Raw genomic sequence first — 23,015 nt, 5'->3', positions numbered from 1 at the left:
CCCCATTCTCATATTTGCCCACATCTCTCTCTCTACTTGAGACTTCCTGCCATTCAAGAAGATTAGCCTCGTATTTAGTGTTGAATACTATGGCTACTCTTTTTCCTTGATTGTTATTGGCTGAATATATATTTTGTATTTATTGCTCAGAAAGATCTCACCAGTTTTTGTCTTTTTTGTTTCAGTCACCCCTATTATGTCAATCTGGTACTTATCTAATTCCTCAGCTAGCTCCATTTCTTTGCCATTCAGGCTTCTTATGTTGATAGTACCGATCTTTAATTCTGGTGATGTTGAGTTGGGAGTGTGTTTCCAGATTTTTTTTTCCCAGTGGCTGACTTTTCACTGTTCACCCTGGTTTCCTGGCGAAAACAATGGGGGGGAGGGGCTTGTTTAACCGGGGCGACACCTCAGCCGGCATGAAAATTTGTCATGTTGCACCATCATTTGTATTTTGGTTTAAATCAATAAGAATACAATTTGGTCTGCTAAATCCCAAATTGCCAGCCCATCCTCATTTGTTCAGTATCCGGTTAGATACTTAACAGGGTGCACCACGAGAAGGTGAGGATTGGACATTAGGTCAGAAGCGATGGTCGGTTATCCACATTAAAGGCTACGTAGAGGTCTCCTCTCAGTTATACAGCTTTGACCATTTATGTATGATCTGGAAACTAAGCAACAATCAATACAGTAGAAGTCAGCAACATCTCCAAGACCAAAAAAACATGAAAGATTTGTGCATAAGTAGTTCCGAAAATGTTGTCAGATGAACAAAAAGAACATTGCAAGGAACTGAATTTGAATCTTTTGCAATGCATTAAGGATGAACCAGATTTTTGAATTCAGTAATTACTTGTGATGAAACTTGGATATTTATGTATGATCTGGAAACCAAGCAACAATCAATGCAGTAGAAGTCAGCAACGTCTCCAAGACCAAAAAAAAAAAAAGCAAGCATCAGTCATTCAAAGTTCAAGGCCATGCTGATTGTTTTCTTCGATATCTGGAGTAATGTAATGGCAGAGTGGGTTCCCAGCAGCCAGACAGTAAATCAGCAGTATTATCTTGAAGTCTTGACGAAATTGTGCAAACGCGCGAGAAGGAAATGACCAGAATTATGGAGAAACGGTTGGATTTTGCACCAAGACAACTCACCAGCCCACAATGCTTTGTTTATGAAGCAACTAGAATTCTCTAGGATTCTGTTTTACTTTTTAGCCCAATCTCCTTTTCTATATCAATTTCTACTTCCTACATTAGGTGCCTTCCAAGCCTGTGTTTTATACACCTTGTGCTGCTAAGGATCACTTTGTTCTTTCCACCACCTCCATTATATCCTATTTTTCAGCTCTGCATAATTCCATGATTTATCCATTTCATCCATACTTTATCCTTCTAATCCTTAGGAATACAATCTGACAATGCTGTAATTGATTTTCAACTAAGTCCCACAGGCTATGATTTCCCTTCAATTAAGACACAGGTGGTCACTAATGTTTCCTTAATTTATTAGTCTGTTTGGTAATTCCATACATCTTTTATTCTTTGAGCCTAGCCACTTCCCATCAGGTCCGGCTCTACCGAAGGTGCAACACATGCATTTGCAAAAAGTAGAAAGTTTTGGGGGGAGACAAAATTGGCCTAAACTATACAAAAAATGAATCCAAAAAGTCATTTATTCCTTCTATGTTGAAACCAGACTTCAGGATGTCATTAGTTAAATTTTTACATAATAAAACCGCATTGTATATTTTTTTTTTTAAATCAATCATTTAAAATAATATATTATGTTGTGTTTAATATCACACTATCAGTGTGATATTAATTTCAAAACAGCAGAACACCTATCTTGGATTTTATTTCCAATTCCATTGTTGGCGTGAGTTGACCTTGACCTGAGGTTAAATCTCATTTATCAATGAGACCAAACAATCGTTATGAGATAATTGGTTAAGAGTAAACCAATTAAAGAAATAGAATCAAAATACATTAATTATTAACAATCACTACACTACAGTTGTGTAGTGATTGTTAATAATACTTTTTTTGATACAGTTATTAGGATTTGACTTTTAAAATAATTTTAACATTCCAATATGTCTGATAAAAGAAAAATCTATCAGGCACAAAATATCACAAATGAAAATCAGAAAAACACGATATTCAGAAACAAAGCAGGGCTTTGCATAAATATCTAAAAACAAACAGCTAATGTAGTACAAGAGAAAATAAGCGAAAGGACCAAAATCAAAAATTCTGAGCTCATGGCAAGTACTTCTAATTGTGACCCCAACAATGTCGATATTAGTAACAATGAAGGCAGCAAAATATGCTGGTGAAAGGAGCGACAAAATTCCTAGGGTCGGCCTTACTTCTCATATCAAAACCATATAGTTACTCTCCCTAACTGGCAATTTATTGCTTCAACTAGATGCTGACAAACATTTATCTCTGAGCAGCTCAGAGAATTCAATTTCCTTATTCACATGTTATTTCCTTGCTTTCAGTCAAAATATAATAAATTTAGTTTAATCCTTTATCCAAGTGTGAGCAAACAAAGTTTGCACCTGAAAGTATCTTCAGGACTAGGGTAAGGTGGTACAACACCGGGAAACTCATTGCAAAGGTGGAGCAAGCTCACAACACTCCTATCTCAGTATCTCCCATAATGCAAAACACATCTCCTTGTGGATATGTATAATGTTATGCATCAAGGAGAAGGCCACTACCCAGACTAGTTTCGACCTTTATTGAGGTCTCTTCAGTGGGAGCCAGGCCCAAGTGGAGATACCAGGCAGAAGCATTAGCAAGGTCATCTTTACCTATAGGAGTTGCCAAACGGTGTGCCACCTTTTCATTAAATTACTTTGGATTTAGAGAAAGCTGTTGAAAGTTTATTTTTCACTTGGTTAAACTATAATAAATTTAGTTTAATCCTTTATTCAAGTATGAGCAAACAAAGTTTGCACCTGAAAGTATCTTCAGGACTGGGATAAGGTGGTACAACACCAGGCAACGAGTTGCAAAGGTGGAGCAAGCTCACAACACTCCTATCTCAGTATCTCCCATAATGCAAAACACATTTCCTTGTGGATATGTATAATGTTATGCATTAAGGGGAGGGCCACTACCCAGATAAAAGGATTACATCCGAAATCAGATGTAATCCTTTTTCCATCCGATTTCACCAGTACAGCCACTCTGGGCTTGCAGACCATGCTCTGGATACTTGCCACAGAATAAGATGGAAGAAAGCCGCAGTAATACACCGCAGCAAGTTCAAATGTGAAAGACTATTCATGGAATCAGCCTCAGCCCATAGGAACATGCCAAACCTTAACAAATTTGGATGCATGCGACTGCCCCAAATTTGGGAAACATTTATCAGAAGAACTTCAGCCCAAAGGCCAAGAACTACCAATATAGCCCACCAGGGGCCACCATCAGGACTTTAGGAAAACATTAGCTTCCTAGCTTCGGTTCTCATTTGCTGTTATGTAGTACTTGTGTGCTACACAAGTACTACATAACAGCATTAAGTTCCCAAGAAGATGGCAACGTGGCGTTTGCTGAAATATCGGAAAGTATATATTAAAATTTATTTAATTTATATTTCTAGTGTACGCTGTCAATTCCTTAATTATTAGTTATCATTATAATTTTAATTCCATAGAGAATATGAATGTTAGATCTCCTTAAAGGGATAAAGTGAATTACTTAGCATACAGAATTTGTGTTTTATATATATGTTACCGCTAAAGTGCGAAAACCGTTAATGTGCACATTACCTAGCTAATCTGCAGATTAACTGATTTGCTCCGTTAAAGTGCGGAATCAAGAGTTTTCTGCATTTTACCTAGGTAATGTGCACATTAACGGCTTCCGTATCGTTAAAGTTCAAAAGTTTGTTTCTCTCATTTCCTTTCTGTACTCCTTCCCCCCTCTCCCTCCACTTTTAGTTTGGTTTTTTAATAAGTAAACATAATTTTATCATATGTTTTTTTTCTTAATTGTAATAATATTTTAAACCGTTTGATTCCTTGTATTATATTAATTGATTGATTCTATCAACTAATTTGTTGATTGATTGTATTAACTTGATTCTTTAGATATCAAAAAATAAATAAATAACATTATCTTAATTTAAACATACAGAAACGTTGCTGTTGTTCCAGCAAAGATCTTATTTTCACTTTAACGAGTGCCTAGTAGGTAATGTGCAGATTACCTAGGTAATTTGAGAAATGAAATAATTTTCCGCACATTAACGGATCACCGTAGTTAATCTGCACAATACCTAGATAATCTGCGGAATAACTGATTTCTGCACTTTAGCGGTAACATATATATTTACAATATGCTGGTTTTCATATTCAAATTCATATTCATGATGGTGCACTGACTTCAATGCATCATCATGAATATGAATTCGAAATATTCTGACCAACCACTTCAAAAAAATAATTTTAATATTATCTTACTCCATAACTGACTAACATATAGGTTGGATATAGATGGAAAATTACATATTTAGTACAGTCGACTGACAGTGTAATGAATTGGTACAATCAAGATTCGAATATAACAGTAGCATCTGAAGCTCCTTAACTTTCATTTAATGCACTTCTATAGTAGCCTTGATATCAGAACAAAGGATTCCTGATATACCCAATCCATTTTGTTGTTGTAATACTAAATTTACACAATTTAACATGGCTGATATAATTTTAATGTTCTATAATCTTCTCAGTCTGGAAGACAGTAGGATAAATAGCATGAACACATGATTACTTAAATAGCATCTGAACAAAAAAAGTGGTGTTAATTTGCTTGTTCAGGTCTTGTGGAGTTGACTTATTGCAGGAGGTTTGCTTTAAGAAGCGACATTATACACTAGTTCCTAAACTCAAACTATGTACTTTCACCATTAGCAATGCATTTAATACTTGTATTATTCTCCATGCACAAAAACTAGTTCTTATTTTCTTATTCACCACTTTATGTGCAGCTTTCAGGATGACCTTTGGGTTTATCATTTCAAAAAGCCCCCCCATCATATCCATCTGGTGTATATACTTCTCAACAGCCTAAACAACACAATCATATCATCCCTTTGTGTTCTGGATGATCACATGCCCTCATCTATCTTCATAACTAACGTTCCACAGTCTTATTATTTTTGTTACTGCCTTTATATCCTCAAACGTTTTTTCATTCTCTTCAAATTATGATCATCAGTAATTCAGATGTAATCTGACTAGAGCTTTACATAGTATAACCACAATACCCTTATCTCTGCTGGTTGAAGTCTCTTGAACTTCAAATTTTTATCTATCACCACACCAATATGTATGCAACCTCAAATCTGTAGATAAAAGCTCACTGTTATACTTGACAACATTAAACTGGCATCCCTTTATTTCTCCTCCTTTCCAATTTATTCAGATCTTCCTTGAGTAAGATCTCCCTGCAGCAGTGACAATATTGCTGACAAAGACTGAACAGTAATGATCCTGTACTAAGCCCTGTGGAACTCCACTTGTAACTTTCTCATTAACACTACTGTCCCCCCCCCCCACCAACACAACTATTATATTTATCGAACAGTCAACTTTTCAACTTAAATATCAAGTTGTCATGAGGCACCTATCAAACATCTTAGCAAAAAAAAATAATAAAATAAAATGAGTACATGCATTTTCCTCATCAAATGCTCGTTACTTTATTATAAATGGTGACCAGACTATGAACAAAAAAGCACCTCTTAACAAATCCATACTAACCTCCATAAACAATACTATCATGCGTGTTGAATTCTGTATATGAGTACTTATTAATTTCTGCAAAATGTAGACTTAATATAGTTTCCTTTTAAGAAAATGAACTACATATGCAGAAACATCTATAAAATACAGAATACTTCACACAGTAAAGTGGATCAGGAGCAGCAACTCTTAAATTAAAGATTTTTTTTTTTTTTGCATGTTGAGATTATTGAAAGACATGGTATCATATGGTGTTCCTGATTTTGGAGGGTTGAGTTGAAGTAAATCCTCAAAATCATACTTGGTTAATATGATTAACTAAATATACACATGAGATTATACTAGAAGTGTTGGAATGACTTGCATGCCAATCTATAAACATAAATTTACAATATATGGGAGTAGAGAGAGCCAATTTCACACCGGATGCAAACATCAAGTCTCCAGATTCTCTTATAAGGTATATGCAATTCAAAAATGAAACATTAACATTTACAAAAAGATTCTCAAAGTATCTCTTTCAGAGATAATCAGAGATGAACCATGCACATCTGATTATCTCTTTCAGAAATAATCAGAGATGTGCATGGTTCATCTAAATTAGGAAAACAGCAAAGGCAAATAAAATCCAGCAAGGAAATTTTCGTTTAGAGCAGATCATATAGAAGATATTAAATGTTTCGTAATCTGGCATGTAATATTATTACATGGGTATCTACATGGAGTCAAGATTCATGATATGAGTCTCACTAATCATCATTCACAGAATACCTATCACACCTCTCCTTACACTCATTCACTGTCAAGGTGCTCAACTATCTGACAATCCATTCCACTCATTCACCACTCTCTCCAAGCAAAAAAACCCCTAGTCTGCACATCCTTACTAATCACACTCTTAAACTTCAAGGGATGTTCCTTTGTCTAATCCCTACTTCTCACATATTAAAAAATTCTTTTATGTTAATCTTATAGAATCTCTTTAGACTTATACAACCCATACACCTTCAATCTACCCTCGTAGGAAGCATTCTACAAACCTGACACCACAGCATGATTACTCATCTTCAAATCACATCCAAGAAACCCAGGTGACTAAATCTATGCAAAGTAGTCAAGATGTGGCCAAATCATAGTCTTATGAAGAGGGATAACTTCTCTATCTTTACTTGTCAGGGTGTTCAACATCTGAGTAATCCTTTGAGTTTTTTGTTTTTTTTTGTCAACTTTTGCAATGTCCTCTGAACTTCAACTCTGCCTACCATCACCTCCAAAACCCTACCCTCAATTTCCTGAAATCCAGTACCATCAATATCAAACCTAAAAACCATGTTCAGCCCTTCTTATGAGACGAATCATGCAAGGTGTAATTAGGATAGTTGGTAAACTGCAGTTAGAGAAAATGCCAGTTAAAAGTACAAAACTTCTAGATGTTCTCAGCACCCAGACAACTATAAAAGAATGATATTGAAATATCTGAACATTATGAAGCTTGGTTTCACCATAATTTCAGAGGATCCTTAACCTGCTGAAAACTAATACTGTATAGAAACAAAGGCAGAAATGCCATGCTTTACCAATGATACATGTGCCTTCTGTGTCCTTTTAAATTTTTTCTGTTTCAATCAAACTGCAAGAGAAACATCTGTTTAAAATGAATATCTCAATATAATCCAAAATGTACAATCTAATATAGATTGTTGTTCATGTTAATTTAAAATAAAATGTATGCATTTCAATCAAATTTATTCCATAACTATGCTTGTACTATAAGTAAATGCTATGTTAATTTGAAGCAATTTTTAATAAAGAAAATCAAATTGACAAATTTTGATGATATATATCAACGTAAAAATATTTTTTGGCAGGATATTCAATTTTTTTTTCAATTTTTTTTTTTATTTTTTATTTTTTTTTTTTATATATAACCTTAAATACCTCTCTCAGTTAAGTCAAATAAGTTTCATAAGTTGCTTTCTGTCCAGGGATACATGCACTCAAATTATAATTATATAGCACCTTCATTCATCCCATTACTGCAATTAAGCTGGCTAAGCACTTGCTGGATGAAGATGCAAGTAACATATTTTGTGATATACTTGTTTTGAAAGAGGAAAACCCTGAATATATGGCAGGGAAGGGGGAAAATAATATATTTTAGAGATTTGCATGGTGCTGAAATTTTTTACTCTGAACTTGATGCTTACGGATCAAAGCTAAATAATTGAAAGACTACCATATAGCCTGTAAAGAAGGCAGGAAAAAACTGATGGAGACTTCTGAGCTGATGATCAGTCCTCACTCTTCCATGGTACACCCATCCACCCAAATACTAAATGAACATGAATGGGCTGACCAAACTAATCTGCAATGGCTTAAACCATATACAAATATGATACAACATACTGAAATGTAAGGTCATTGTCTGGTTAAATGAGAACCTCTTCCAAACTTCTGTTATTAGGGAACCAAGACGAACACTGAGGAATTCTGCTACTTTAAACTACCTCAAGATAGACATTTGTGTTAAAAGTAACCCTAACTGAAAAGAGGTGTGGCTATCAGAGTAATTAGAGAAAAATCATGTTGACATAAATGGTGGTACCAAGACAAAGACAAAAATTAGAAGTAATTATACAGTATTATATTTGTGCAACATGACAAACTTAAAATGAAAACTGCACTGAGATTTATAGATGCCAATGGGATTCAACATAAGGTTTCAAAAGGGAAGATGGAGGAATTTTTCAAGTCCCAGGAGAGGGTTGATGATAAAGAAACAGGATGATATGATCCTTGTTGGAAACCTAAACTGCAAAGTATGAAATCCAATCTGGATATATATGTGTTTCAGGGAAATTGGGAGAAAAGAGGAAGATCATGGTGAATGCAAGCTGGATTTCTGTATACAGGACATGGAATAATCATTACTAAGGCAATTATAATGAACTTGTGCATAAATTCACAAGTTTAAATATGAGATCTTCCTGATTATACTACTGTTCATAGTGATATATTCAGAATACAACAGCAAGTGTTTACTCATTTAGTGTCGAGCACAATAAACAATTCTACTATGCCAAATTATTGATTATGATTACTTTGATTATTTTTAAGGCAATCTTTTAGGTAAACTATAGCCTAAAAACATGTGCATTACTGAAGGAAAAGGTTGAAAGATTTTGAAAACAAGAATCAAACTTTAAAAACCCAATGGCAAAATTAAGAAAATTAAGAAAACATTCACATAGAGATGAATGTGGTGAAACTAAGTAAAGGATAGAAAAATTAGAACTCCATCATGGACATAAGGTTAAATAAGCTAGCACATGGTTCTTACAGATTATGAAGAAAAATATACGAAATTTATGTAGGCATTTTGAATTACCACTAAAGCAACTAAGACTATGTATGAGAACAATGTCATGTTTATTAATTGCGCATGACCTTCTGCACAGTTTGCTGATCTGCAGGATGGAAAACCTAGAGAAGGAAAATCCTGCCACCTCCATATGAAACAGGATTTGAAGCCAGGTCTTTCCGACACAAGGATGTCTTACCAGAAAAAATACAGAAACCAATATCAAAATGTCGATTTTTTTTTTTCTTCGATGGTCTTCAAAATATTTTGACACGTTGATATTTGTTTTCTGTATTCTTTCTGGTAAGACATCCTTGTGTCGGAAAGACCTGGCTTCAAATCCTGTTTCATATGGAGGTGGCAGGATTTTCCTTCTCTAGGTTTTTCATCCTACAGATCAAACTGTGCAGAAAAGCATGTCAATTAATAAACATAACACATTGTTCTCAGTCTTAGTTGTTTAGTGGCATTATCACACTAAAGTGTGATAATGCCACTTTTGGTGTAAAAGGCATCAGATGATAACAGCAACATAACTGAAGTATATTCTGGATGTATATAATAATTTAAGAAATTTCTAATGACAAGTGATAGGGGAGTGACAAAAATATCCAGGAGAAATTCAGTCATGCATTTCAGTAATGAAGATAGAAAATACTGTCCAAATCTGAAATATAGAAAGACAGTTGGAGTACATATTCAATTAGAAATGCCAAAACAGAGGTATAGCAGTTTCACATTGGTTGCATGATGTAGAACTCCTGTCAGGGAAAGGTTAAATTCCAAATGACTGGAGCAGCACTCACAGTACCACTCTATAAAAAGGGAAATAAAACAATGTAAGACATACAGAGAAATTAACTTCTTGGTGGCTCAATCTAATACATGAGAAAGGCCAAGAATAATTATGGAAGAAAAAGTTGGGTTCAAGCCTACTGAAGGTTGTCAGGAGCAGACCAATTAAGACAAATAGAAAAGAAATCATGTGAAATACAATATAAAATATAATAAAATGCAGGGTAATTAAAATTAAAGTATCCATGTTTAAGGCATTATGGAGCATCACCCAGTGCTCCAAATGCTGCAAAATTTTGCAGGAAATACATTGTGCATCATGTGGAAGTGATATCTGGAAAAAAATAGTTTCAAAATTCATTTAACAAATGTAGTTGTAGTAATTTTACGTGTAAGAAGGAGAAAAGCAACACAAGCATAAAATTCACTTCCATTATGCATTCATGGGTTGTACTGTTCAATGTGCTGCCCTTCTTGTATGCCACAAACTGCATTCTTTACAAAGTGTGTTCAATGGCAGAGCACAGCTGGTCAGGACTGATGTTGCTCACAAGCTGAGTCTTTCAGCGCTGGCAAGCTATCAGGATGATCATAACCCCTGTCTTTGAGAAATCCCCAGAGCCAGAGGTCACAAGGGATCAGATTAGGTGAATGAGGTGGCCATGCAATGGGAAACTGCATGGCTAATCACTCTGGCTTATGCGAAATGTTCTCAAAAAATCACCTATATGGATCGAACGATGCGTGAAGGGGCCATATCCTGCTTGAAGATAGCTGTAGCTGTGGCACAACAAAATTGTTTATCATACTGTGATAACTCTCATCAGTAACTGAGCAGGTCACACGAACCAACTGGTGAATGTCCTCAAAGAAAAATCGTCCAATGATAAACGTAGCTATAAACCTGCACCAGATAGTAACTTGGGAAGAATGCAAAGGAATTTGTTGGATTGTATGTAGGTTTTGTGTAGCCTATAACCAGCAACTGTGGGTACTCAACTATAGCACACTTAGTGCCAAGTGTGGCAATCTGCGGTTAACAAAACCTTCAACAATCAAAAATGTCTTTGGATCACTATGACAGTATTCCCAAAATGGTCTTACTTCACACCATAAATGGATTTCATCTTTCATCATATATTTTTAATATTTCGACTTCTAAGGCATTTACATTGGTCTTTTTTTCAACCTTGAAAGTTTAAGTTGTAGATTTCTTACTCTTTACTGCATTTTGAACTTTTAGCCTCTACAAGTTTTATTTATCATTAACATTACCGAATCTGTTCTTTGTTCTATTGTATCTTTTAATCATATTTTCATTTTTATGCTTTTAAACTATCATACTTATATCACAAGTTTTAAATTTAAGATTAAATGGAGTTTTATCTCACTATTTTACTCATCATCAAATTCCTGCCACGTACCCTCAAGGGGTGTACAGGATATGATAGTACTACATGAAAAAAAAATTACATCATTACTAACTTCCTATCTACAATTTTCCTCCAAATCAGTCTGTTACTTGTCAAGACTCCAACATTATCAGATCGTATATTTCTATCATCTAAGGTACTTTGTACCGTATCAATCCACCTATATCTTGGTCTTCCTCTGGGTCGTTTTGCTGCCAACCTGGCAGAGAACACTTGTTTTGCTAATCTTTATTTGCCCATTCTGTTTAAGTGACCATACCACCTGAGATTAGCTCTGCTAATGCATTCCTGGATGCCGACAATGTCAAGTTCTTTCCTAATATCCTCGTTTTTAATATGATATTGCCATTGATTCCATCTGTTCACACCTATAATCTTTCTCAGGACTCTCATATCTGCGGTCTCTAGTCTATGGTCAAGTGTTTTACTTCTGACCCACCTCACAGATCCATAAGTTAAAACTGGTTTGAACACTGTCTTGTATACAGCTAATTTAGTGTTCTGACTAATTTCTCTCTTATTCCATATGAATTTATTCAATTGACTTCCCACCATACCAACTTTGCTGATTCTGTTATCTATTTCTATATTTAATTTACCATCTTCACTAAAAACCTTGCCTAAGTAGCTGAAATGTTTTACTTGTTCCACAGGTCCCACGTTCACAACACAGTTAACATTTTCAATGATTCCACCTATTTTCATTGTCTTTGTCTTTTTAATGCTGACCTTCATACTATTACAACAGTTATTCAATTTGGTCAGAGAATCTTGCAGACTTGTAGTGGATTTATTTAGAAGTATAACATCATCCACATAAAGCAAAGAGCTGACATTAACATCTCCAATTTTGATATCATGTTTAATACCACTTTCCTTCATAATGTGATCCATATAGATAATGTACATCCTTGTCTCACACCAGAATTAACATTAAGCCATCTTCCGGTACTTCCTTCATTTCTAACTGCTAACTTACAACTCAAATAAAGACTAAGTATTGCTTGATATAATGCCCCATTGACACCATAACTATAGCGTATTGAATAGCTTCTCTCTTGGTACCTTGTCATATGCCTTTTCCAAATCGACAAAACTTAAATACAGATCATTGTTATATTCCCATGCTTTCTCGACTATTTGTCGTAAAGTGAAGATCTGATCCTGACAGCCTCTATTTGGCCTGAAATCCAGCTTGTTCTTCACCCACCTTTTCTTCCACAATTCTTCTCAACCGTTTCTTAAGTATACTTGCATAGATCTTGCCAGGAACACTCAGTAGGGAAATACCTCTGTAATTCTCACATTTAGTTTTATTTCCCTTTTTATATATGGGTACTATTAGAGCTCTACTCCAATCATCGGGAATTCGTCCCTCTGTCCAGGCTTTCTGAACTATGCAGCGCAGCCACTATAAGACTTTCATACCACAATACTTCAGCATTTCTGGTCGAATATCATCTACTCCTGCCGCCTTTCACACATTTCAAGCCTTTGATGGCTTTTTCTACTTCAAGTATGGCATGAATATGTATTCCAGAGTGCATGCCTGGTCAGTGTTTTTTACCACTGTGCTGTCATCACCGTTTCATTTAGCAGTTTTTCGAAGTAATTACTCATACTTCAAGTATATCTTTTTCTCCCATTTTCATGTCACCTGTATTATCTCTAACTCCTTTTACAGCACTCTTTCCTCCATTGCTAAGCTTCTTCAACAACCTCCAGAATATTTTGCCACCGTCTTGATATTTATTTTCTATATTCTTGCCAAAGTCCTCCCATGACTTTCTTTTAGCTGGTTTTACACACTGTTTAGCATTCTTGCATTTGTCTCTGTATTCTCTAAGAGCAAAAGCTGACTTATTTGACAGAAACTTTTAATATGCTTCCTTCTTTTCCTTCACTGCCTTCTTTAACTTTTTGTGTCCACCAGGGAGTTCCGATTTTTTTATCCTTGCAGGCAACCTCACCACATGCCTCTCTGGCAGAATCAATCAATGTTCTCTTCAGTTTGCCACTGCATCTCCAAGGTTTGGTTCCTGTTCTCAAACTCTTTCATTTTTTCTTCAATAATCTTTGTATATTTTAGTCTACAGTTCACATCTGAGAGCTGCTCAACTTTTATTCGCATTAAAACTTTCTTACATGTTCTTCTTTTGAATATGAAATTCAATTTTATCCTACTCAAGACTAAATAGTGATCACTTCCAATTTCAAATCCTCTGTACACTCTGGTGTCCTTCACCAGGGAGAAAACATGACTATCAACAATAACATAGTCAATGAGACTTTTCTTATTCCTTGCTTCTTCTCTCCATGTCAATTTGTGCACATTTTTATGTTGGAACATGGTGTTAGTAATAACCAGTCCATGTCCAGAGCAGAAATCCAACAGGCATTTGCCATTATTATTAGTTTTGCTCTTTTCTCCACATTTTCCCAAAATATTTTTGTATGTCTCACAATCATTTCCTACTCTGCTATTTAGATCCCCAACTTTTGTGTCAGTTCATTGTGTCAGTTGCTTTTTCTAAAGCCTCAAAAAATTCCTCCACTTCTACTTTAGTAGAACCTTCTGTGGGACTATAGGCACAAGTATGTCTCATTGTCCAGTTCCCCCATTCTCATATTTGCCCACATTACTCTACTTGAGACTGACTGCCATTCAAGAAGATTAGCCTCATATTTTGTGTTGAATACTATGGCTACTCCTTTTCCTTGATGGTCATTGCCTGAATATAACATTTTGTATTTATTGCTCAGAAAGATCTCACCAGTTTTTGTCTTTTTTGTTTCAGTCACCCCTATCATGTCGATCTGGTACTTATCTAATTCCTCAGCTAACTCCAATTCTTTGCCATTCAGGCTTCTTATGTTGATAGTACCAATCTTTAAATCTGGTGATGTTGAGTTGGGGTGTGTTTTCAAATTTGTTCTAGTAGCTGACTTTTCGCTGTTCGCCCTGGTTCCCTGGCAAAAACAACGGGGCCTTGTTTAACCGGGCAACGCTCCAGCCGATATGAAATTTTGTCATGTTGTACCATCATTTTTTATTTTGGTTTAACCAATAAGAATATAATTTGGTTGGCTAAATCCCAAATTGCCAGCCCATCCTCGTTCATTCAGTATCCAACTAGATACCCAACAGGGTGCAACACGAGAAGGTGAGGATTGGACATTAGGTCAGAAGCCCTGGTCGGTTCTCCGCATTCCTTTAAAGGCTATGTGGAGGTCTCCTGTCAGTTATACAGCTTTGACCCTTAAGCACCCCCACTTTTACTTAATATATTAATTTGTCACCATCTACAATTTCAAACATCGTTAACTCCCAAAAATACAGCAAAGTTAAGCAATAATAATGTGTGATAATTTCATTAATTTTTTTTTAATTTAAAAGAGTGGTAGTCAAAAACATGTTCTGATCCACGGGTGCTTCATAAAAACAAAGCAGCCTTGTTTATCTCTTTATACACAATCAAGCTATACATGCGAATTACATAAATAAAAAAGTGGTTAATAAATAAAAAATACTTATATTTTTGTGATGGGTATCTCAGCACAGCAGAGTGAAACAGTTACAGAAAAGGACAGTTACATGAAGTAAAAATGGAATGACAGATATTAAGAGGTCTTTTTTGTACCATTCTGCAGTGAGTCACATGATGCTATTAAAAATCATGGGAAACTAAAGTCATAACATTAATGAACAAATTTAATCAATGTGTAAAGGGAGAGTGCAGCTCATTACAGAGATGAAAAGTAGAGAATTTAAAAGAATTTAGTAAATTAAAAATAAAATTAAATTATACCATTTGTATAAAAATTGCATTAGAGTACATATACAATTAATAGATTATTCTCAAAGTGAATATGAAAAATAACTAAATTAACCTATGAATACACACCTATCGGTGTGTATTTAAAAAAATGAATATTTTTACATAAGAATTGCATACACATAAACATTAAATTTGCAGAAGTTCAAAGTCACTATTTTCCAGAATTTTGAAAATTTTAGACAATATTTGTATTATTTAAAGAGTCATATTTGAAAGGACTTTTGTTGTGAATTTGGGTTGTCCCATCAGATTTCTCTGCTTGGAGAAAGCAGATTATGTAATCCATAAGTTCTGATCATAAGAATATCCTGTCCAGCCAAGATATGATAGAATGCATAAACAAGGAACCTGGTACCCTTCCAGGTAAATGAAGAGAGAAAAGTTTTCTTTAGTGAAAGGAAGGATAGATGAAATGTTTACTGGCTTGAAAGCTAGTAAAGAAATCAAAGCTTGAAAACTTTTAAGATACATTCATCAATGCCTTTTAATGAGAAATAGAAATTCTCTGGATATCTGATGAGCTATTACTAGGAGAGCAATTATCCATGGTGTTGTAATTTGGATTGAAAGCAACCATTAAGTACAAATATGCAGGCATGGCAGCAGGCCACATGCGAAATGTGGCCTGCCGACAAGTAACATGCGGCCAGCCAAACTTTGTAATCAATATGGTTATTTAACTTTTAAAACACCAAATTAAATAAACATATTTAAAAAATTAACATTTCCACTTAAGGTTATTTTATACACCCAACTACTCTGTAATTTCTAAAGGAAATAATGTTCTATTTGTCATTTCAAAAAATCTTGTTACACCACTCCATAAATATCGAATTTTACCGAGCAAGTCTACATACGCGTCTACGTACATCCGCTAACCACAGCAATCGGAGGCTAGCCATTAGCAATTTTCAAGTCGTAAGAAAGTGTAGCATTTTCTTTATAATTAATAAAGAATTTATAAAAATAATGTCAAAACCTTCAACTAGTATGAGTAAAAAACGATTAATTGAAGAAGAACATCATAGTTTTCAAGAAAAATGGGAGTTACAATATTTTTGTATTCAAGGAAAAAAATATGTCTGATATGTAGAAACTCTGTTGCACTTTGCAAAAAATATAATATTAAAAGGCATTACGATATTAAAAGGCATTACATAAAGAAAACTATGGCAAATATGTTGCGAAACTTCGTGAAGATAAATTGAAGATATAACAGTAACTGGTTATTTGTTATCACATTTAATTGCAAGCAAGTCGAAAATATTGACTGAAGGGAAATTTATTTGAGAATGTATTATTAAAGCAGTTGAAGTGTTGTGTCCTGATCAATTAAAGAAATTTAAAAATATAAGCTTATCTCAACAAACCATTGCTAGCAGAATTGATGATATAACTGGGAACTTAAGGAATCAATTAAAAATCAATAATTCCAGGCCTATTCTCTTGCAATTGATGGAAGCACAGATGTACCAGATATCGCTCAGCTAGCTGTTTTCATTTGTAGATGTGATATGAACTTAAAAGTAAAGTGAAGAACTTCTAGAAATTATTCCCATGCACAATACAACCACTGGAGTTGATATTTTTGATGCCCTTATGGAAGTTTTGTATGAATACAATTTACCGTTAAAAAAGCTAGTTTGTCTTGCAACTGATCATGCTCCTGCCATGACTGGTGTTGTTAAAGGAGTTGTTACAAATTTAAAAGAAAATAGCAAGAACAAGATAATAATTTTCAACATTTTCATTGCATTATTCATCAGCAAACACTATGCTCCAAAGTTTTAAATATTGGGCATGTCCTAAAAAATGTCAGTAAAATTGTAAATTATATTTGTGCATGTAGGCTTAATCATTGCCAATTTAGTAACTTTCTAGAAGATATAGAAAGTGAATATAACGATCTATCTTATTATACAGAAATTAGATGGCTTTCCAGTCATAAAATTTTAAAGCGATTCTTTGAATTGCTGGACAAAATTACATTTTTTTAGAATCGAAAAATTATGAATGTGAAATACTAAAAAATGATCAACCTGGCTTTTTCAGTTGACATTACAAGTCACCTTAGTCAACTTAATCTTAAGCTACAAAGCAAACATCAAGTAGTTACTGTGTTATTTGACAATATTAACATTTTCAAACAAAAATTATTACTTTGGCAAAAATGAATTCCAAAAGAAAATTTATCCCATTTTGAATGTCGTCAATCATTATTACAAAAATCAACGAAATTGAAATTTTAAGAATATGCCAATCAAATTAAGTTATTAGAAAATGAATTTGAAATAAGATTTTTAGATATATGTATTTTTGTAACATGGTTGTACTTTGTACTTATATACTCTAATGTTAATATTAAAAAAATCTGTTTCCTCTTTATTTCGAGATTTTTTTTTTCTGTTGCGGCCAGCGGCACTTGATGTATAATCCTTAATTTGGCCCATCGAGGTAAACGAGTTTGACATGTCCTCTCTAATGCATTGTAATTCTAGTCAGTGTTCTCAGAAACACTGATGAGTATCCTGAACAAGAGAGCCTCCATAGCTCAGTCAGTATAGACAAAGTCCATTGATCAGAAAGACCTGGGTTCGATTCCTGTCCAAGATGTGAGGATTCTTTATCTGGTCTCTTTCAACTAAAAGTGAGTTAGCTGTTCTCATATGGAGATAGGGGGTTTTTTCACCCAGAAACACTGTTTTTTTTTGTCCCCCAGAACAGGCAAACTTGCCCCATGAATGCACACAGATCTATAGTCATAAAATGCATACTTAAATCTATTAAGAGGGCTCAACCCATCCTAAGGGACACAGGGAAGAAAGAGGGGAACCCCATATAAAATAAATAACCCTGGACAAGAGTTTTCACAATTCTGAATTTTTGTGAAGGATGATGCATCAAGTCCTGGAGAATATAATAAGCTTCTATTCACCAGAAGATACAAACAGAAAAGCTGAGAGAGAGAGAGAGCCATCAGCTGTCATTTTTACAAGTGAATCTAGGAAAGACAGGACTTATTTTCTAACAAATTTTATTCTAGGGAAGGGATTGTCAATTTTTGTTAAAAATCTGTCAAATTCTCAAGCACAGCCAAATAGCAAACACATAACTAAAATGTGTTAGGGACAAGGAGTCATAATAGCTGAGTTGCTCTTCCAAGTGTTCTATGAAATAATTGGACCATAGTCGTGACAAAGAGAAACCCATGGTCAACATTCTGCTGCTTGTAGAGTTACCTTCCAAGAGAAGCATGCAAGGTGTTTTCAAAGTAAAATTATTTAAGGATGTCAGCTGGAAAATCCTTAGAGAGCAGATGAATAGTTATATCTAATGAAATATAAAGACAGAAACAAAGCTCACCAATGTCTCACTTACAGAGATGAAATCTCCAGTAATTTTAATGTGGATTAAGATTATTGCATAATCTGCAGTAATCTTGCAGGTACTCCTTTGCAACCAGTGCTCGACTGTATTGGTTTCCCTACTTAAAAACTAAGGTTTATCTAACCTGTTCTCCAATCTAACTGGAAAATCATGTACCTACATTACAATTACTATAGATTTCATCTCTAAAGTGAATGCCCTCCACTTCACAGCTTTGATATCATGGCAAGCTTCAATGTTGTTTCTGTCTTGACCAACATTCCATTAGATAACTATTCAACTGCTCTTTAAGAATTTTCCAGCTGAAAATCTTAAATTATTTGGCTTTGCTATGCACACTAGATACATCTGACAAAGTATAAATTAAAGATACCAAGAAATTATGTATTGGTTTAATCCTTTATCCAAGTGTAAACAAACAAAGTCTGCAGCAACTCGTACAAGGAACCTAAGACTTTGCATCACTTGTCTTAGTATCCCATAATGCAAAGAACATCTCCTTGTGAAGATGTATAATGCCATGCATTATGGGAAGGGTTACTATTCAACCAGTTTCGACCTTTATTGAGGTCTCTTCAGTGAGAGCCAGACTCAGAGGTGATACTAAGGTTGAAGTAATGCAGAAGTCATATTTTCATATACAAGTTGCCAAAGGTGTCACACCTTAATTATTAAATTACTCTGGATTATAGAAAGTTGAAATATGATTTCTGCATTACTTCAACCTTAATTCAAGGGTCTAAATGCAATACTGCCAGTCTGTTGGAAATGGAACAAGAAAGCTTGGGTTACACAGAGATTTTTATAGATTAGTACACAAATTATTTTTGTCCTACTGTGCTTCGCTTCTGTAAAGAAAATGATCTGCCAGCCAAGGCATTGCTTCTCTTGGATAATGCCCCTGGACATCCTCAAAACCTTGCTGAAGTAAGAACACCATTGGATGTCAAGGTTGTTTACATGCCCCCAAACACAACATCGTTTTTGCAACTAATAGATCAAGGGATTATATCAATCTTCAAAGCCTATTACCTCCATATAACATTTATGGAAATGGTAAGAGTCTTGGACACTTCAGGAAAAACTATTAAAGATTATTGGCGGTCATTCGATATTTTGAAGGGCATTAACAACATCAAGGCAGCTTGGAATGAAGTGTCAGCAAAGTGTTTAAAAGGAGCATGGCGAAAACTTCTTCCAGCATTTATGCAAGATTTCGAGGAATTAGAGCAAGAGGAGAATGTTATTGAAGACATTACCAAGCTTGCGTGAGAGGTAGGATTGGACAATATTACAGATAAAGATGTGACAGAAGTCTTAGAGAGCCATGGTAAACCGCTTTTCAATGAAGACTTAAAAGAATTAGCCGAACAATTAAGTCAACATCCAAAAGAGGAGAAAGAAAACGAAGAGGGATATAAAAACAGCCAATTTACAACGTATCCTTGCAAGCATAGAGACAATGACCGATGTACTCTGTGAAATGGACCACGATTGGGAATAGAGTGCGAACATAAAAAAGGAGTGTAATCTCATCTATTCGACCTTACACTGAACTCCTTAAGAAAGAAAATTTAGGCAGTTAACTGGATACTTTTTTTTAAATACTGAATAACAGTGGATTTTTTTTTTTTTTTTTTTTAATGCAGCTGATCCGAAACCAGGAACTTTAACATAGAAATATGTAATATATTTTCGAAGTTTCATATTTTTTGTATATGATTTCGTTTTGTTTTCGTTTTGTTTTCATTATTAATAATTTTATTTTAACAAATATGTATGTATTATCAAAGCTTAAAATGTAATAATGTTACACATACTTCATGTACATATTTTTTGACTGCGTGGAACATAACTTTGTACCTCCCATTAAAATTGGGTTTGTTTTATGCCAATTCGGTTTATGCCTGTTTTTTTCAGGAATGGAAGTGAGGCGTAAACCGAGAGCTGCCTGTAATTAGGTTTGTTATTGAGCAGGATATCTGCAAAAAATACAAGCTTTCTTCTCGGCTTCTTTGGCTGCTGTGCAATCATTATTCCACCATAGCTAAGGAAATCATGGAATCTGACTAGATGTCTTAGGAATTGCAATTGTAGCAGCTTGTATAACACACTTTTACTCACTTCACTGCAGAGGAGAGAAGCTGATGAGCAAAGAAAATGTAGACAACTCAGCTTGCTCAATTTTCCATTTTTGTAATATCTATGATGTAGCACATGGTTGCCCATGCAGAAAAATGGATATTATGGGAAAGCGATTGTAAGTTATCAGTTTCTCACTTAAATAGTGGGAAAAGAGTTAAGTTGATGACAACAAATGTTGGATATAAAACAAAGTCTTTCCTCCTATGCTTAAGGGGGGGGGGGATTCTTATTGCTGAGAATATGCTAACAACCTTCTGTCTGATATTTGTGCAGGCACTACCCAACAGTGGTGCGTCCATTTAAATCCCTATTAAAAGTAGGGGCAGTGTATAGTAACTACAATATGATGTCATCAAGGTTATCTTGGGAGATATCTGCAGCAAAAGGAAGGTATATGCAAAATACTGTTATCAGAGTTGGATATCAGCTGCTTCTACTTCGACAACCATACACCCCCTCTCCCCACCAGCAAGTCCACAAGGATAATAACTGCTCTGTGGACAGATTCCATCCTCTCTCCTGTCCATATGAATGATGGTAACATTTTGTAGTTCTGAATCATCACTCAGCTTCAGGTACATTTTCTGCAGACATATTGGCAAGAGAGCCTTGATATCACTGATGTTTTGGCAGAATCCACAGAAATTCTACTGCAGGAATGTTTATTTCTTTTTGGTGTTATTATCTGGTTTCCTATTTTGAGAGGTTTTGTTTTCATTAGTCTTGATTTTTTACTTTGAAAATTGTGGATAGCCAGTGTCCATTTCCTCTTCATCTAGAAAAAATATCAAGACAAATTTAACACCCTCTAGTGCATTTAACAAAAATAAACAAAATAACTGTTCCTCACATCACTCTCAACATACAGATCACAGGAATGCTATTACATCCAGGGCATCTCAGGGAGAGGAAAAAAAAAAAAAAAAAAAAAAAAAAAAAAAGTCTGCACTGCTTTCAAAGTTAGACTAGAAGACTACTGTTTTGCTCATGTTTTTACGATGTTAATACCATATCCCTTGATGTCTCTGTTACAAAGGAAATATAGGAACTATTAAACTTGTTTATTTCTCTGTGCTGTATTTATTCCATTAAGCATAATTATGAATGAAAACCAGCACATAAACCTAAACATTCATTTTTAAATTCTTTTACCAACTGAACATCTTTACACTCAAGCATACATGCTTGTAGTAGTGGGAGATTTTAACCCATCACCTACTGCTGTTGAGCAGAAGAACTATTTATTTAATCATATTCTTTGTAAGAAAGAATCACAATATATACTTTCCTTGAGGCATACCCAATATGATAAATGTTTGGCATACATTCAAAGACTTGCAAGTGAGTACACTTCTTGGGCTTACAACTATACAATATTGTGTTTCTCTGAATAAAATAGCATGTATTCAGATAGTGGAATAAGAATCAGTCTTATATAAATGCTTTATCCAATGAGATGAATTCCACTTCAGTATTTGAAGTTCTAATGCAAACTTAAGCACAAATGTTGTGTTATCCTGCCATTTGAAATTTGGCAACATTCTACTTGAGAAAGCCTCTGGTTCTCAGACAACAGCAGCAGCTGTGATTCTGCTGTTGTCAGAGACAGACAACCTCAGCTGATAGATTTTATTATGTTGCGCAATTAAATAGTTCATAGTATGGTTTCAGTCAAACTGAATACAATTTGGTCAACTAGATACAAACTTTTCAACCCCATCCTCATTTATTCCATGTTCAAATGATTATCTGTTCATAAGGTGTACTTCAAGATGGGAATTGGACACTGGAACTTTGTCATTCTTTATATGACATGTGAAGTTCTAGTTATCTAGCTAAGAGGTCCGCAACCGGCAGCCTGCATGCGGCCCATGTAAGGTTGACCGTACTTACATGGCATGTAGCCCACATGTTTAATTATTTAAACAATTCATTTTATAATATGAATAAAAAATTTAAAATAATTTTATACCTCTACTTCGTGATATCGGCGTACAACTTGGCATGAGTCAACCTTGTGGTTCATCATGAGTGGGAATAACAAAAGGTGACTTCATCCGACGACAAGCGAGATTCTGCACACACATTAAAGAACACATTTCCATTAGAAAATATCCAAAAATTTTATCGATGCTTACCAAAAAAGCAAGGAGACACACATAGTGATGCATAAACTATATTACTTTGTTTTTACATGATAATTCTTCATTGAGTTTCATTTTCATGCTTGTTTCATATCTCGTACTTTAAATATTTCTGCATTTTTTTAAGACTGATAATAAAAATT

General features: G+C 34.7%; 1 protein-coding gene across 1 annotated transcript in view; it reads right to left on the bottom strand.

The window, feature by feature from the left end:
• Positions 1-23,015, bottom strand: part of COX6CL (Cytochrome c oxidase subunit 6C-like) — a 112,473-nt gene that overhangs the window by 62,366 nt on the left and 27,092 nt on the right. The window lies entirely within an intron of this gene.

The sequence above is a fragment of the Typopeltis vanoorti genome, chromosome 4 (assembly GCF_054136105.1).
Source record: "Typopeltis vanoorti isolate ZY-2024b chromosome 4, IOZ_Tvanoo_1.0, whole genome shotgun sequence".
Taxonomy (NCBI): domain Eukaryota; kingdom Metazoa; phylum Arthropoda; class Arachnida; order Uropygi; family Thelyphonidae; genus Typopeltis; species Typopeltis vanoorti.
The sequence above is the reverse complement of the archived record's forward strand: the minus strand, read 5'-3'. Positions and strand labels throughout refer to the sequence as shown.